General features: G+C 37.6%; 1 pseudogene; it reads right to left on the bottom strand.

Moving 5' to 3' along the window:
- Nucleotides 1-14,760: 14,760 nt before the first annotated feature.
- LOC131189074 (thymosin beta-15A homolog) lies at nucleotides 14,761-14,900 on the bottom strand (annotated as a pseudogene).
- Between the last annotated feature and the right edge of the window lie 1,261 nt (nucleotides 14,901-16,161).

Below are 16,161 nucleotides of genomic sequence, written 5' to 3' on the forward strand. Positions count from 1 at the left end.
AGGAATCTCGGAAGAAAGGGAGGATAAATTGAAACAGCGGGTTTTGAAATGGATTAATGATTTGGATACGCAACTTACGTTCACATTAGCAGACCTGGCAAGTGTTTTAGAATTGGATATAGAAGGCAAAATGGTTCTAACAGGAATGTGCTTGTCAGGTTCGCAAATCTTGGTGATAAGTTGGAAGTTATGGCCAAGTTAAGAGAGTTGGGAGATGCTTTGAAGTTTGAAGGGAAGACTATTCAAGTCTTCCCGGATATATCAAGAGAAGAAAGGGCATGGAGATTTTTTTTAAAACCAATTACAAAAGTTTTGAGAGATAATGGAATTAAATACAATTGAGGCCACCACAACAATTGAAATTTTTTTATAAAGGAAGGATGCGTACAATCACCCCAGATATAGATGCATTATTATATTTACGGGAGCTTGGACTGATTGAGATGGAGGATTTAATGGAGATAAAAGATCAAATGCTTCAGATGGGTGGAACATACGTGGAAACATCAATCTCAGAAGAAGAAAAGGGCTATTGGAGGCAAGATTCTAAAGGGTTAAAGAGGAAAGAAATATCACCTGTGTTGGTTGAACAGAAGAAGAGTCGTGAGGATACAGTAGGAGAAGAAGCAGATAAGAGTCTTGGAAAATATGAAGCTGAATGCGGGTCATCGCTATCTTTTTTTTTGAGTGATGAATTTAAATAGACAGCCCGAAAGAAGTGCCCCGGGCATTGGCACGTCCCCTCTCCCCCATTCTCTTTATAGAGGCGAAACCGATGAGGATGTGGGGGAAGAAGATTGTTTGTATTTTATTGTTTGTTTTGTTTTTTGTTTTTTTTCTGTTTGCTTATTGTTGTTTATATGGTAGTTTAATGTCGGGTGGTGGGCACAGAAAGGAAGATGCGGGGATAGGATTAAAAATTTATATTTTAAATGGGAGTTATAAAAATAATGTCATGGAATGTGAAGGGTACAGGAATCAGATTAAAGAAGAAGATTGGAGTTTAAGATTAAAAGGATTTACCAGACATTTTATTTTTACAAGAAACCCATCAGAAATCTGAAGATTCAAATAGAATGTATATAAAAGGTATGCAAATATATGAAAAGCATTTGGAACTTCAAAAGCTAGAGGAGTTGCAACACTGATATCAGATAGGGTGTACTTTGAAAACATAAGGTAATTTTGGATGAAGATGGAAGATATGTAATAATTGTTGGAAATCTTAATGAGGAAAAAGTGACACTTGTTAATTTATATTTACCGAATGAAAACAAAGAGAATTTCTTGAAAAATAACAAAATTTTGGAGAATGAAAGTGTAGGAAAGTAATTGTGGCTGGGGATTTTAATTTAATCAGAGATAAAATAGACAGTACTAATCCCACCCGCTGTGGAGGAGCAAATAAAATGGGGATTTTAAATATGTGGATGCTTCGAAACGGCGTGGTTGATGTGTGGAGAGAGGTTAAAGGAATTGAGAGAGTATACACTTTTTTCTCTAAGATATATAATACATATTCTAGAATTGATTATATTTTTCTTTCTAAAGATTTGTTGAATAATGTGGATAAGGTAGATGTGGGAATTTTAAAGATTCTGATCATGCAGAAGTTATGGTGGACTTAGATTTTAATTTTGAGAAAAAGAAGCTATTGGAGATATGACGAAATTGTATAAAAATGAAAAGGATAAAAATGGATACTTAAAAATTGGAGGAAAGTTGGAGATTAAATGATAACGGGGAGGTTAAATTTGAAATTGTTTGGGATGTGATGAAAGCGGTGTTTAGAGGGGAGAGTATTAAATTATCAAGTAGGAAATATAAAAATTATAAAATTAAAATGGAAAGAGATAAAAATCAGATTAAAGAATTGGAAAATCAATTTTGCTTACTAAAGAAAAAAATTCTTCAGGAGCTTAATATGTTAAGAAATAAAATGATAGAAGAAGATACAGAGTTAGTAAAAGAAATTTGAGATTTTAAATAGGAATTTTTGAATTTAGTAATAGAAATTCTAAATTATTGGCAAAGATGGCGAAAGATAAAAGAGAGAAGAGAGAAATTGGAGTTTTGATAGATGATAGAGGTATAAGATGTTATAAAAAATTAGAGAAATGTGAAGTGGTTAGAAACTTTTTTCAGAATCTATATTCAAAGAAACCAATTAATCGGGGAAAATTGCAAAGCTATTTAGAAAAGTATGTGGTGAAAATTGATCAAACATATAAGGAATTGATGGAAGAAGATATAACACAAGATGAGATTAATGGAATAATACAAAAATTAAAATTAGGGAAAGCTCCAGGTGAGGATGGATTACCTGTTGAGTTTTATAAAGAATTTAAAGAATTAATAATACCAAGACTGCAAAAATTATTCAATGGAATATTACATGGTGGGAAGTACCTTCGTCATGGAATAGAACGGTGATATCCCTAATTCCTAAACCAGATAAAGATTTAGAAAGGATTGAGTCCTATCGCCCATTTCTTTAATTAATCAGGATGCAAAGATATTTACTGCTATTATAAGTAGTAGATTAAATAGATTTATAGATAGATATATAAGTTATAATCAAGTAGGTTTTGTGAAGGGTAGATACATGAGTGATATTGTTAGAAGAGTATTAAATATTATAGATGTAGCTGAATATAATGGTGATAAAATTGGTATAGTATCATTGGATATTTTTAAAGCTTTTGATTCTGTACAATGGGAAACTATTAAAGTAATTGTGGAGGCTTTAGGCTTTGGTAATAAGTTTATACATGTTATTTCAAAATTGTACCAAAAGAGCAGTGCAAGAGTGAAGGTGAATGGAATATTAACTGAAGAGATAAAATTAGAAGCTGGCACGTGACAAGGATGTCCCTGTCCCCAACATTATTTTTATTGGCTATGGAAATATTGACAAAATGATAGAAAAGATGAAGAATTAGAAGGATATAAGGGTATAAGATAAATTTGTATGGATGATACTTTAATTATTTTGAAAATGTAGAGAAAGATCTGAAAAAGATATATAAGCATTTGATAGAATTTGAGGAAATGACAGGATTGAAAGTAAATTGGTCAAAGTCAGAATTATTGATGGATAGTAATGGTAATGAGTCTGAGAATATGCAAGAGCAATTTGGGATAAGGATTAAAAACACATTGAAATATTTGGGTATAGTGCTTTCACTTAAGGTTAAAGAATTGAAAAAACTTAATTATGATGTGGTGATTAACAAAATTGAGAAGAAGATAGATAAATATAAAATTTTAAAATTGTCTTGGTTTGGTAGAATTGCAATGTGTAAGATGATGTTGCTGCCTAAGTTCAACTTCTTATTCGAGATGCTACCACTAAATTTGACAGAGAAAGATATTGAAGGATATCAGAAAAAACTGGATAAATTTTGCAACGGTGGCAAAAGACCTAGATTAGTGAAGAAAATGTGGTATCAAAATCAAAAGGAAGGTGGATTAGGAATCCCCAAATTATTTAATTATTATTGTGCGTATGGTATCCGGATAGTGGTAAAAATATTAAAAGGTGAAGATAACTATTGGAGAGACTTAGAGTTAAGGATAGAGAAATTTGGATCAAGGTGGTTTTTAGATAAAGCAAATTTAAAATGTGTAAGTAGAAGTTATTGGTTAAAGGGATTAAGTAAAATGTGGAATAAATTTGTTAAAATTTTAATTCCGGATATAATCTTTTTGGGGGAGACAATTGGAATTTGGCCAATTAAAAATAATATAATACGCAATGAAGTGATTAAAGAGGAAAATATAGAAATTATTAGAGATTGGATAAAAGTTATGGAAAATGAAAGGAGGAATAAAGAAATTATTGAAAAATTAGGGTTAAGTTGGTTTGAAAAAATACAGATAGAAAAATGGACAAAAAAACTAAGGGAAAATTATTCGATAAATAGATGTGAAACTGAATTTGAATATTTAGTATCTCGGATTATGAAAGATGAAATTGGGCTAAAGGGACTCGTTAGTAGGGTTTATAAGATTATAAATTCTGATGAAAAATTACAAAGAGTGATGAGGACAAATTGGGAAAAAGATCTTAATATTGAAATACCAGAGTCAGATTGGAATGTGAATTGGAAGAGTAGAATTATGAGAACTTTATCTATAAGGATTAAAGAGCACAATTATAAAGTTGTTTGGAAATGGTATTTGACTCAGTAAGATTGTCACAAATGGATAAAAAATTAGTAAAATGTTGGAGATGTGAGATGGAATTGGGGACTTATGAACATATGTGGTATAATTGTGATAAGGTTAAAAGTTTTGGCAACAATTGGAGAAAATGATATTTGAAATGATGGGGAAAGTAATAACATTGAGAGTGGAAACTATATTATTGTTGGTAATTAAGGAAATAGAATTAACAAAATATGAAAAGAATTGATTAGAATTATGATTATAATAGGTAGAATTATAATAGCTAGATATTGGAAACTAGATGTGATTTTTAGAATAGAAGAGTGGAATTCTGAAATGTGGAAATTAGCTTTAAATGATAAAATGACATGTGATATTAAAATTAGAAGTGGTGTGTATAAAGAAGATATTTTTTGGAAGACTTGGAAACCATTTGTGGACTTTGCGCTTGGAACATTGGACGCTTCAGTACCTGTACCTCGAGAACGTGGATTTTGGCAATCATGAGGATATATCCGAAGACCCAAATCTTCCTTTTATGTATAGCACAAGGGTGTAATAATGTATTTTCTTTTTGTTTGTTTGTTGCAAAAAAAGTAATAAAAAAATTAATTAAAAAAAAAAAAAAGTTCCTTTCTTTCTTTCTTCCTTCCATTATTTAATATCTCAATAGTGACTTCTAATATCAATCACAATCACTTAAAGCATTCAACATATTCCTATTCTATCTTTTTTCTAATTTTCTCATTCAAACTCTAGTTTTTTTGTTGCATACTATTATTAAAGGTAAAGGTAAAGGTTCCCCTCGCACATACATGCTAGTCGTTGCCGACTCTAGGGGGACCGCTTCAAAGCCGAAGAGCCAGCACTGTCTGAAGACATCTCCGTGGTCATGTGGCCGGCATGACTCAACGCCAAAGGCTCACGGAACGCTGTTACCTTCCCACCAAAAGTGGTCCCTATTTTTTCTACTTGCATTTTTACGTACTTTAGAAACTGCTAGGTTGGCAGAAGCTGGGACAAGTAACAGGAGCTCACCCCGTTACACGGCAGCACTAGGGATTCGAACCGCCAAGCTTGCTGACCTTTCGATTGACAAGCTCAACGTCCTAGCCCCTGAGCCACCGCGTCCCTACTATTATTACACATAGCTATATCTTCTCATTTCCAATTAATAGTAAATTCTCATTTATAATTTTCCCATAGTTACATATCCATTTATAGTAAAATGTTTATCCCAATATTTATTATATTACATACCAACTAATTATCCAGACTATATCATTCTAATGTTAATACAATTATTAAAATATGATCATAACGTATCTATAACTCTTTCTCCCCTTAACCATTATCTCTTATCCACATCCCATCCTTTAATCCTACCTTTTTTTTGACTTGTCTCCCATATTTTTCTCTTAAGTCTTTTATTCCATCTACTTCGAGGTTTATAGTCTGAATCCATAATTTAATTTTTTCTCCTTGCCCTGCCCTTTCCCACTATTTAATTTGAAAACTTTCTGTTCTAAATCCTATCATTTCTCCCCAAGCCTCTTCCTGTTCCTCCCATTTCTTTTTTTAATCTTTTAAAGTGTTTTTCCCCTATTTTAGTTCCTCAATCCTTATTAATTTTAAAAGTGTCTCCTCCTTGTTACCTTCTTTTTGCTGGTTTCTCAATTCTAATTCCCCTTCTATTCCAACTGTTAATTCCATTCTTTCCTTCTTTTCCTGGTCTTTGCTCCTTGTCTCTTGTATACAATTTTCCCATCTTCTATCTATATGATCAACTATTTCCACCATGTTCTTGTATAGTTCCAGTATAAGGTCCTTAATGCTTTGAATCTTTGACTCCATTCCACTTAAAACTCCATAATCATCAGTTCACAAACCAAGCCTCCAAGTCAACTTTAATTTCTCATCAATGTTCAATCAAATCAGTTATTTACTTCAGGGATCCTCCACTCCTCAAGTCGTTTTTATATATCCAATAATATTCAGAGGTCTCCAAATGCAAAATCTTATTTAATATTCCAGTCTCCAGTAGTTAAAGGGTAAATATTTTTGTTCAATAGTTATTTTCATCTATTTCAATGTTTACTCCCAAGTTGCAAAAATTCACTTTCATCAGCAGCTGACACTCTTTGCTTCACTCTGCTGCCTCTCTGCTTTTATTTCGACAAGTCCAATTTGTTTATCTTGTTTGTTTTAACTTATAAATTTAATACTTAAAGCAAATTAGTTGAAGAAAAGTTGGGGTTACAGTTCCAGCATCTTAATATGCCTTCTTAATATCACACCTTTTGTTTTGAGGATTCAATTTTCAGCTTAATTTTCTTTTTAAACAAATATTTACTTTTTAAATTTCCAGTATGTTTTTTCACAATAATTGCATGCTGCTGTAACAAATCATTCTAAAATGTATTCCTCTTGAATTTTTGGGGGGTCAAGCTTCAGTAATAAATCTTTTCTAATCCAGACACATCATTCACTGTTTCTCTCCTCCTGCACAAACTTATGGTTTATGGATGTTCCCTGGCTTCATGGCTGCCATTTGGACTACCGCTGCTCCTAGTCTTCGGATGAGAGGGTTTTCCAAGTCAGGAAGGGGAGATGTGGTTCCCCTCAACTTGCAAGATGGTCCCCCTTTGCTTCACCACCCCTCCAGGGTGGCTATGGCTTCAAATGAAGCTCCCGACAAGGAGAGCTCAGAATGGGGCCGCGGCGCTCACAGTCCTCGCTTCTGAAGGCACCAGAAGTTCAACCGGAGGTCTCTAAGTGTTGCAAATTCTCATGTGAAAGTTTTTGAAGTCTCTTCCATTTCTTCAGGCCCTTAAAATGGCATCCATGAGATAACCTGTCCCATCCCATTCCATTCAATTAAGAACAGGTTGTGCTCCAGTCCAGGATAAGACACTTTGCAACAGCCAACTTGTCACAGCCAACTTGCCATGGCCAAGTTCACCATTTCCAACTCACCACAGCCAAGTTGCCACAGGACAACGTAAGAGAAAAGAGAATCACAGCAGGTCATCCTTCTTCTCACTTTGCAATAGCACACTGTAGGGTCATGATGGCGAACCTATGGCAAGTGTGCCATAGGTGGCATGCATAGCCATATCAGTGGGCATGTGAGCTCAGGTCTGGCGTGCATGCGCGCACCAGCCAGCCTTCTGGGCCCAACAGAAGTAGGGAAACAGGCTGTTTCCTGCCTCCGAAGGGCCTCAGGGGGCGGTGGGCAAGGCCCATTTTTCTCTCCCACCTGGCTCCAGAGCCTCTCTAGGAGTCTGGGGGGCAAAAATGGCCTTCCCCACCCCCCTCCACTGCCCCAGAGGTCCTCCGGAGGCTGAAAACTGCCTGTTTGCCAACTTCCAGTGGGACCAGAAGGCCCATTTTTTTGCTGTCCCCAGCCTCCAGGGCTTCTCTTGGAGTCTGAGGAGGGAGAAAATGGCCTCCCCCTCCAGAGGTCCTCCATTTGCCAACTTCTGGTGGGACCGGAATTTGGCAAACGGGCCATTTTCAGCCTCTGGATGACCTCCGGGGGTGGGGAAGGTCATTTATGGACCCACAGACTCCTAAAAAGGCTTTGTAGCCAGATGAGAGAAAAATGGGCCTACCAGGCCATCACGTGCCAGGGGAGGGGGCAGCGGGGGGGTTGCGCACTCATGCGCAGGGGTGGGGTGCATAGAATTATGGGTGTGGGCACGCGTGCATGCGACCCCACCCCCCACCCCCCGCTCCTGGCACGTGATGGCATACAGGTTAGCCATCACCGCTGTAGTGTGTGAAAAGCCCTCACTCACAAGCTCTTTTTCTCCCAAACTCAGTTATTCTCCGAAACAAAAAAAAAGCCAATATAAATCTATCACACCACATTGTGAGAGGAAGGAGGATGAAATGTTCTGAATTTTAAATCTGCTATATAAATGCTAAAGAATGCTAAAGTGAAACTTTAAGCCAGTCAAGTTTGCCGTAAATTATTTTTCCCCATTTGGCAATAGACAGGCAATTATGACCATGCTTGGTGTCCTGGTAGCTCATCAAGCTAAGCAACAGGTACTAAGTTTGACTTTGGATGCCGAGCTCCAAATTCCATCTAACTTCAATTTAATTTCCTTCGGAATCTGCTAAGAAATACGATCAGCTATTTGTTACCATACTTTGAATTAAATGAGCTTGCTATAGATTGAAGCCAAGCGTTTTAATGATTTCCCCCCTCCTCTCTCAGCAGGAATTCATTAGTTCTTGTTTAATCAGCTACCCTCATTTGATATCTTTCTAAGAAGCTATTCTAATTGCACACCAAGACAAGCTTGGCTCTCCATATGTGAGAAAAGCACCCTTGATACCTGCTTAGAAACCATTCCATTTTCTAAAAAAATAAAAAAAAATAAGCATTACCATAATAGAAAATAAAATCCCTGCAAGGACCATGTATTCATCCTTCACAAAACTGTATAAAACAATAAGCTGATCTGAGAAAACTGCTGACTTTAAATCAAAGGAGGAGGTGACACCATCCATTTGCTTTTTTTGAAAGTTTTGCTGCAATTAATAGAGTAATCCTAATCTTCACACAAACCGGTTGGTAAAGTTAGGATAGGAAAATAGCACATCTCTTCTAGGATGGGTTAGAACTACCAGATCAACCTTTGGATCTATCAGATATAATCTCCCCTTTATGGATTACTGTCTTGTTGTGGCGAAGGGGCTTGCATAGCTCAATGAAGCTATGAGCTATGCTGTACAGGGACACCAAAGACGGACAGGTCTTAGCAGAGAGTTCTGATGAAACGTAATCCACTGGAGAAGAAAATGGCAACCAACTCCAGTATCTTTGCCATAAAAATCACATGGACAGTACAAAAAGGAAAAAAGATATGACACCTGAAGATGAGCCCCTCAGGTCGGAAGGTATCCAATATGCTACTGGGGAAGAGGGGAGGGCTAGTACTAGTAGCGCCAGAAAGAATGAAGCGACTGGGTCAAAGTTGAAAGGACACTCAGCTGTGGATGTATCTGGTGGTGAAAGGAAAGTCCGATGCTGTAAAGATTTTTTCTCCATAGGAACCTGGAATGTGAGATCCATGAATCAAAGCAAGCTGGACGTGGTCAAACAAGAGATGACAAGACTGATCATCGACATCTTAGGAATCAGCAAACTAAAGTGGACAGGAATGGGTGAATTTAGAATAGAATAGAATAGAATAGAATTTTATTGGCCAAGTGTGATTGGACACACAAGGAATTTGTCTTGGTGCAGATGCTCTCAGTGTACATAAAAGAAAAGATACGTTCATCAAGGTACAACATTTACAACACAATTGATGAGCAATATATCAATATAAATCATAAGGATTGCCAGCAACAAGTTATAGTCATACAGTCATAAGTGGAAAGAGATTGATGATGATTAATTCAGATGACTATATTACTGGGGGCAAGAATCCCTCAGAAGAAATGGAGTAGCCTTCATAATCAATAAAAGAGTAGGAAAAGCAATACTGGGATACAATCCCCAAAATGACAGAATGTTCTCAGTTTGAATCTAAGGCAAACCATTCAATATCACAGTAGTCCAAGTCTATGCCCCAACCACTGGTGCTGAAGAAGATGAAATTGACTGATTCTATGAAGCCCCAAAAAAACCTTATACTGTAGAATTAACACCAAAAATGATGTCTTTATCATCATGGGGGATTGGAATGCTAAAGTAGGAAGCCAAAAGATAACCGGAATAACAGGCAAGTTTGGCCTTGGAATACAAAGAAGCAGGTCACAGTCTGATAGAATTCTGTCAAGATAATATGATGGTCATAGCAAACACTTTTCCAACAACCCAAGAGACGACTCTACACATGGACATCCCCAGATGGTCAACACAATGTACTCTTTAGCACTAACTCAGTTAGCAATGCTACCATTATTCATTGCTTCATGATTTTTTATAGGTCATTGAACCTGGATTGCAGCCCTCCCTCACAGCAAAGTGCAACTTCCCCTGTTATTTAAGTGTAGAACAAGGTATTCTGGGACCTCTGCTCTCTTCTGCTACTTGTTTTCTGGTTGTATAAGGAAGATCCTCATTTATTTGCAAGCTAAGAATTTGGCCATAAGTGAGAAAAAAAACCTGTTATGGGTTAAATTGGTGGATATCTGGAAAAATTAAATTGTGGCCACTTCTTTGGGATTCTACGGCTGAAGTATGCTTTAAACTACATGGCCTCCAGGTTTTGCACATTCTTTTATTGCACTGTGGTAGATAAATGTTTTCCAGATATTAGGGTGAAAGCCTCCCTGAATTATAGATTTAATCATTATTGGCATCTGGCAGGAGGCAGGTTTCAAACCGTGGGGGAGGAGGGGCAGCTGCTGCTTAATAACAGCAGAAGAATCAAATCTCCCAGACATATCCAGGAGATAAGAGAATAGCGGACGGTGAATCAATGAACTGCTTCATACCTTCACGGCATCTTCTAAATAATTTAAAGTGCGCCTCTGCACTTGAATGGGCAATATAACAACATTTAAACATTTATAAACATTAGAAAATGTAAAACGGAATGAAATCCTTAAGGACAAATTCCTTTCCTCAGGAGGCACAAAACTGGATTTTAATTTATTTATTTCATTTGCACATTTTCATTGTTCCTTAGTTCTCAAGGAGGCATAATGTCATTAAAATAGCCATACATATAAATAAGTGAATATCTCGATGCACTGCTAGGGGGTATCGTATAGTCCTATATTTAACACATTCTTTACATATTTAAATTTCAAGACCTGGAAAGCCTCTCTAAAGAGTAAGATCTTTGAATTCAGTTGATTCTTTTGAAGCCGTGGGGAGCCTCTTTTTCCAATTTGGGGACTGTATTTCCTATTCCTGTCTGTCTGGGAGGCGCCAAGGACTGGGACTGGGTGGAGTGGGGAGAACCAAATATTTTTGCTCCATTTTTCATTTGGGAATTTACGAGGAGGGAGTTAAAAGGGGACATTAAGCTAGCTATTTTGTGGTTTGAAACTTTCTAGGATAGGAGCAGAAAATGAAGGAAAGTAGTTTTTCCATATATATTTGCTGTCACAGCCAGGAAAAAGCTGCTGAAGTGCTCTTGTGAAGCTTGGAAAAGATGTGGTTGTTTTAATGATTCAAAGAGATGCTTTTCCTCTATGCTCCTGCATGCTGCCCTCTCACATAAAGCTACTTTTTCATGACGTGTTGAACTGCACAAATGCTATTGCGCACTGTTAGATTCGATGATGGAAGAGACGGACACAGCTCTTTCAGTAACAACAGCTCTTTATTAGTAGACCAGTACAATCCAACAACTTGCTTGTCTGGCAGTGTCCTTCTTTTATAGAGGGCTGTCAGACGGCTTAACCAATGAGCTTCAAGTATTTTCCCACCATTTTAGAGGACCTGAGTGAAGCCTATAGCTCACTACTTATATGGTACATAACATGCACACTCATTTCTGCCTCCCTCCCCCATAAGAACACATTTTATTTTATATCTGGTATGTCATCCTGCAAACTTCTGTGCAAAAAGCAGACACACCGTTCTGCTAAACTTGTCGCATCAGTTCCTGAACTATGCAGACTTGGATCTCCAAGAAATTAGCATCCCAGGGTTATTCCAGATTATTACTGAGTAGGCCGACCTGCTGTCAATCAAATATTTAGACAGTTCAAAATATGTCTTTTCACCTGTGCCTGAAACTCTTGCAGTTTCCCCTGACTCTCTTTAACATTTAGCATGATTTTAAGCTTTTGATTAATTATACTCATATGACAATAAATTACATACAGGCTGTATTTTTTTTTAAAAATCATGTTAGAAGACTGGGCCACTGCATCACACATTACTCTAGTTCTCACATTTTCTGATTAAACACAGGGCTAGCCTACCAGACTCTTCTACAATATGGGCAAAATAAAAATAGAAGATTAATTACAATGTTAACCACAATTTATTTTTGAAAGAAATATGCCTGCCTGTCAGTAAAGGTTAGGAGAATTAGTTCTTACATGTCAGATTTTCCATAGCTAGCTTGGGATTTATGGAGAGAATTTCACAGGATAAGTTTAAGCCTCTTAGGATCAAATGAAGCTTTTGAAGGCGCATCAAGCCACAGAGACTCATGACAGTAATAAATTGAATAATGAATCTTAGTTGCCCCTATTTTTCCACTTTGGAGGATTTTTTTATATATATATATTTAATGTATAGAGACACTTGCAGAACTGGCTTTGATGTCAAAGGGGTTTGTTTTACTACAGATCTGGTTTCATACTAGTATCAGGGACTTAAAGTACTATCTGCACTGAGCCTTCTTTGATGAGTTCAGAGCTCACTGAAAATGAAGCTGGCTGCAAAGCTTCACAACTTAAGCCTTTCTCCCCCACCATTCTCTTTCAAATTGAATTTGAATAAACATAAGAAGTAAGGCCCACCCGAAAAGGAAATCCAAGCCAAACCAACCCATTCTTTCATCAGCTTTCCTTAAGCCGCAATATAAATGCTACACTTGCCTTTTTCTCATCAGTAACTTTCCATCACAAAAACCTGGTTGGTTCTTCTAGAATTGGAATGCTATATTTGAGCCAGACCTAAACTGCACTTGCCTCTTTTTAATATAATTTATCTCAACCACATTAAACAGAGTGATGCCCTGATCAATGGGTATCTTGCACACAAATGGCAATGAATGTAAATGGAAAGCTTTTGGGTTTTGGCCTTAAACAAAGCTTAAACAAGCTCCACCGCCTTTGGCATGACCTGAGTATAACTCATAAAATCATCTGCTACAATGTCCTTCCTGACTAGCTGACTACTTCAGCTTCAACCACAACAATACACGAGCACACAATAGATTTAAACTTAAAGTGAACCGCTCCAATCTTGATTGTAGAAAATATGACTTCAGTAACAGAGTTGTTAATGCCTGGAATGCACTACCTGACTCTGTGATCTCTTCCCAAAATCCTCAAAGCTTTGACCAAAGACTATCTACTGTTGACCTCTCCCCATTCCTAAGAGGTCTGTAAGGGGCGTGTATAAGAGCACAAACGTGCCTACCGTTCCTGTCCTAATGTTCCCTTTGGTTGTATCCAATTCGTATGGTTATTTCATGCTTATACTTATATATATTGTTGTGTTTGACAAATAAATAAATAAATTTTAAATAAATTTTTAAAAAGCTGAGTGGGTCACGCAGTTTCTATGTGTATTGCATCATCAGCCTGTCACCACAGCCCTGAGGTGTTGAAAAGAAGAGAAACTGGCCTTGGCCAACTCGCCACAGGACAATTTGCCATAGGAGAATTCAACAAATACAAAAGTGAAGTTAATTTCAGCAGAACCATGGCCAATAATAATAAAATTAATTCAGAAATGTAAGAGTTGCAATAATTTAGATGAAAATGTAGCAGTGGTGAAATCCATTTTTTTTTACTACCAGTTCTGTGGGCATGGCTTGGTGGGCGTGGTGGGGAAGGATACTGCAAAATCCCCATTCCCTCCTCATTCCTGGGGGAAAGGATATTGCAAAATCTCCATTCCCACCCTACTCTGGGGCCAACCAGAGGTGGTATTTGCCAGTTCTCTGAAAATTTCCACTATCAGTTCTCCGAACTACTCAAAATTTCTGCTACCGATTCTCCAGAACCTGTCAGAACCTGCTGGATTTCACCCCTGAAATGTGGTCACCACTAATAAAAGTAATTGAATGAAACATTTAATACAGCATTGAATTGTTCTGCGGCAAATTGTCACATGGGGAGTTAACCATGGTGAGTTATCCTAGACTTAATGTGAAAAGAAGCCTTCATTGACCTCTGGAAAGACTTCCTCAAGACTAGTTGCCTACCAATGACTATTTGGGAAGGGGAAACCAGAGCTGGAGAGCCACCTTGGCGTAGTGGTTAAAGCACCAGCTAGAAATCAAGAGTTCTAGTTCTGTTTCAGGCACAAAATCAGCTGGCTGACCTTGAGGCAATCACTCTCTCTCAGGCCCAGGAAAGAGGCAATGGGAAAACGCTTTGGCCATTTTGCCAAGAAAACTGCAGGGACTTGTCCAGGAAGGTACTAGGAGTCAATGCTGATGTAAAGGCACAAACACACACATACAAAGTGAGAACTTAGAGAGGAAGAGGCATGTCTATCCACATTTGCATCACCAGCAGTTATCCTTGAGGAAAAAGCTTCACTAACATCCGGTGAATGGTAGGGGTTTCTGTTTGTTTTTTTTTCATTTTTAAAATTTTAATAGATTTTTCTTTCCATTTTTTCGGAAATCAAAGTAAAGCTGCAACAATTTTATTAATTAGGATTTAACTGATGAAACTGCCCCATTTGACAAGAAAGGCAAACGATGAGAATCACGCTGGGTAAGCCCCAGAAATTTCCTGTGAATCATATTTTCTTCTGTGATGGAAGCAAAGGGCATGACCAAGCCCAGAAAGACGGAGAGGGGGAGGCCCAAAGAGGCAGCAGCCGTGGATGGGCTATTGCAACATTCCTTGAGATTTAAGTGTATACATAAGTTGTTTTAGAGAAACAACTGAGAAACAACATCAGAGCTTCATGCCCCAGGTCTATGATGACTTGGCACACTCTTTGTCCTGTTCAATGAGCTCCTTGGAAAGAAGCCTGTTCTTCTCTTTCCCGTATTCATTTTCTTCAGCTTGTTCTTATCAAACTTCTCAACCTCCAACGTATCAGGTTTGTTGCACATCTTGGCCAGACAGAAGCTAAGCCAATACTTTCAGAACCGCCTTCAATTTCTGCACTCTCTGAATGGTTATACCTCCACATTGGACCCAACAGCTACTGAGTGATTTATAGATGACAAAAATATCTGGTCCCTAGGCACACAATGGGTAAGGGAAGTGAAGGAAGCAACTCTGGAGAAGGAAAACAATTACTCCAAAAGTAATTTCATTACCATAATAGTACTGTAATTTTTTCATTACCGTAATTTTATAATAATCAAGTAGAATCCAGATACAATGCTGAAGTGATGAAAACACAGGTTACAAATTACAGCTCCTGTTTCCAGGACCTTTCAGGTTAAATAGCTCAAAGAGAACTCTCGAATTACAAGTCTGTCACTTGAGCCAAAGGAACAGTCAAATTTGTCTTTCTTTTTATCTTCCAGCTTTGTGGAATAATAGAATAATAATAATAATAATAATAATAATAATAATAATAATAATAATAATAATAATAATAATAATAATAATAATATTATTATTATTTTAATTTGTATACCGCCCTTCTCCCGAAGGACTCAGGGCGGTGAACAGGCAGATAAAATACAGACATACACAATAGTTAAAACAACCCTTAAAAAAACTGATTTAAATTTGCCCAAAAATTAAAATAATATACACAATAGTTAAAACAACCCTTAAAAAAACTGATTTAAATTTGCCCAAAAATTAAAATAATATACATCCCCATAAAATTACAAAAATTTAAAAACCCATCAAATTCAATTAAAATTAAAGGTAAAAATCAAGCTAGTCCAGCCATACAAAATAAATAGGTTTTAAGTTCGCGGCGAAAGGTCCTGAGGTCAGGTAGTTGTCGAAGCCCGAGGGGAAGTTCGTTCCACAGGGTCGGAGCCCCCACAGAGAAGGCCCTCCCCCTGGGGGCCGCCAGTCGACACTGTTTGGCTGACGGCACCCTGAGGAGTCCCTCTCTGTGGGAACGCCCCGGACGATGGGAGATAGAGGCCGGCAGTAGATAGCCCGGTCCTAAGCCATGGAGCGCTTTAAAGGTGGTAACCAATACCTTGAAGCGCACCCGGAAAACAACAGGTAGCCAGTGCAGTCTGCGCAGGATAGGTGTTACGTGGGAGCTCCGAACCGCTCCCTCAATAACCCGCGCAACCGCGTTCTGGACTAGCTGAAGTCTCCGGGTGCTCTTCAAGGGGAGCCCCATGTAGAGAGCATTGCAATAGTCCAGGCGAGAGGTAACGAGAGCATGAGTGA

Source organism: Ahaetulla prasina, chromosome 1, assembly GCF_028640845.1.
Source record: "Ahaetulla prasina isolate Xishuangbanna chromosome 1, ASM2864084v1, whole genome shotgun sequence".
Lineage (NCBI taxonomy): Eukaryota > Metazoa > Chordata > Lepidosauria > Squamata > Colubridae > Ahaetulla > Ahaetulla prasina.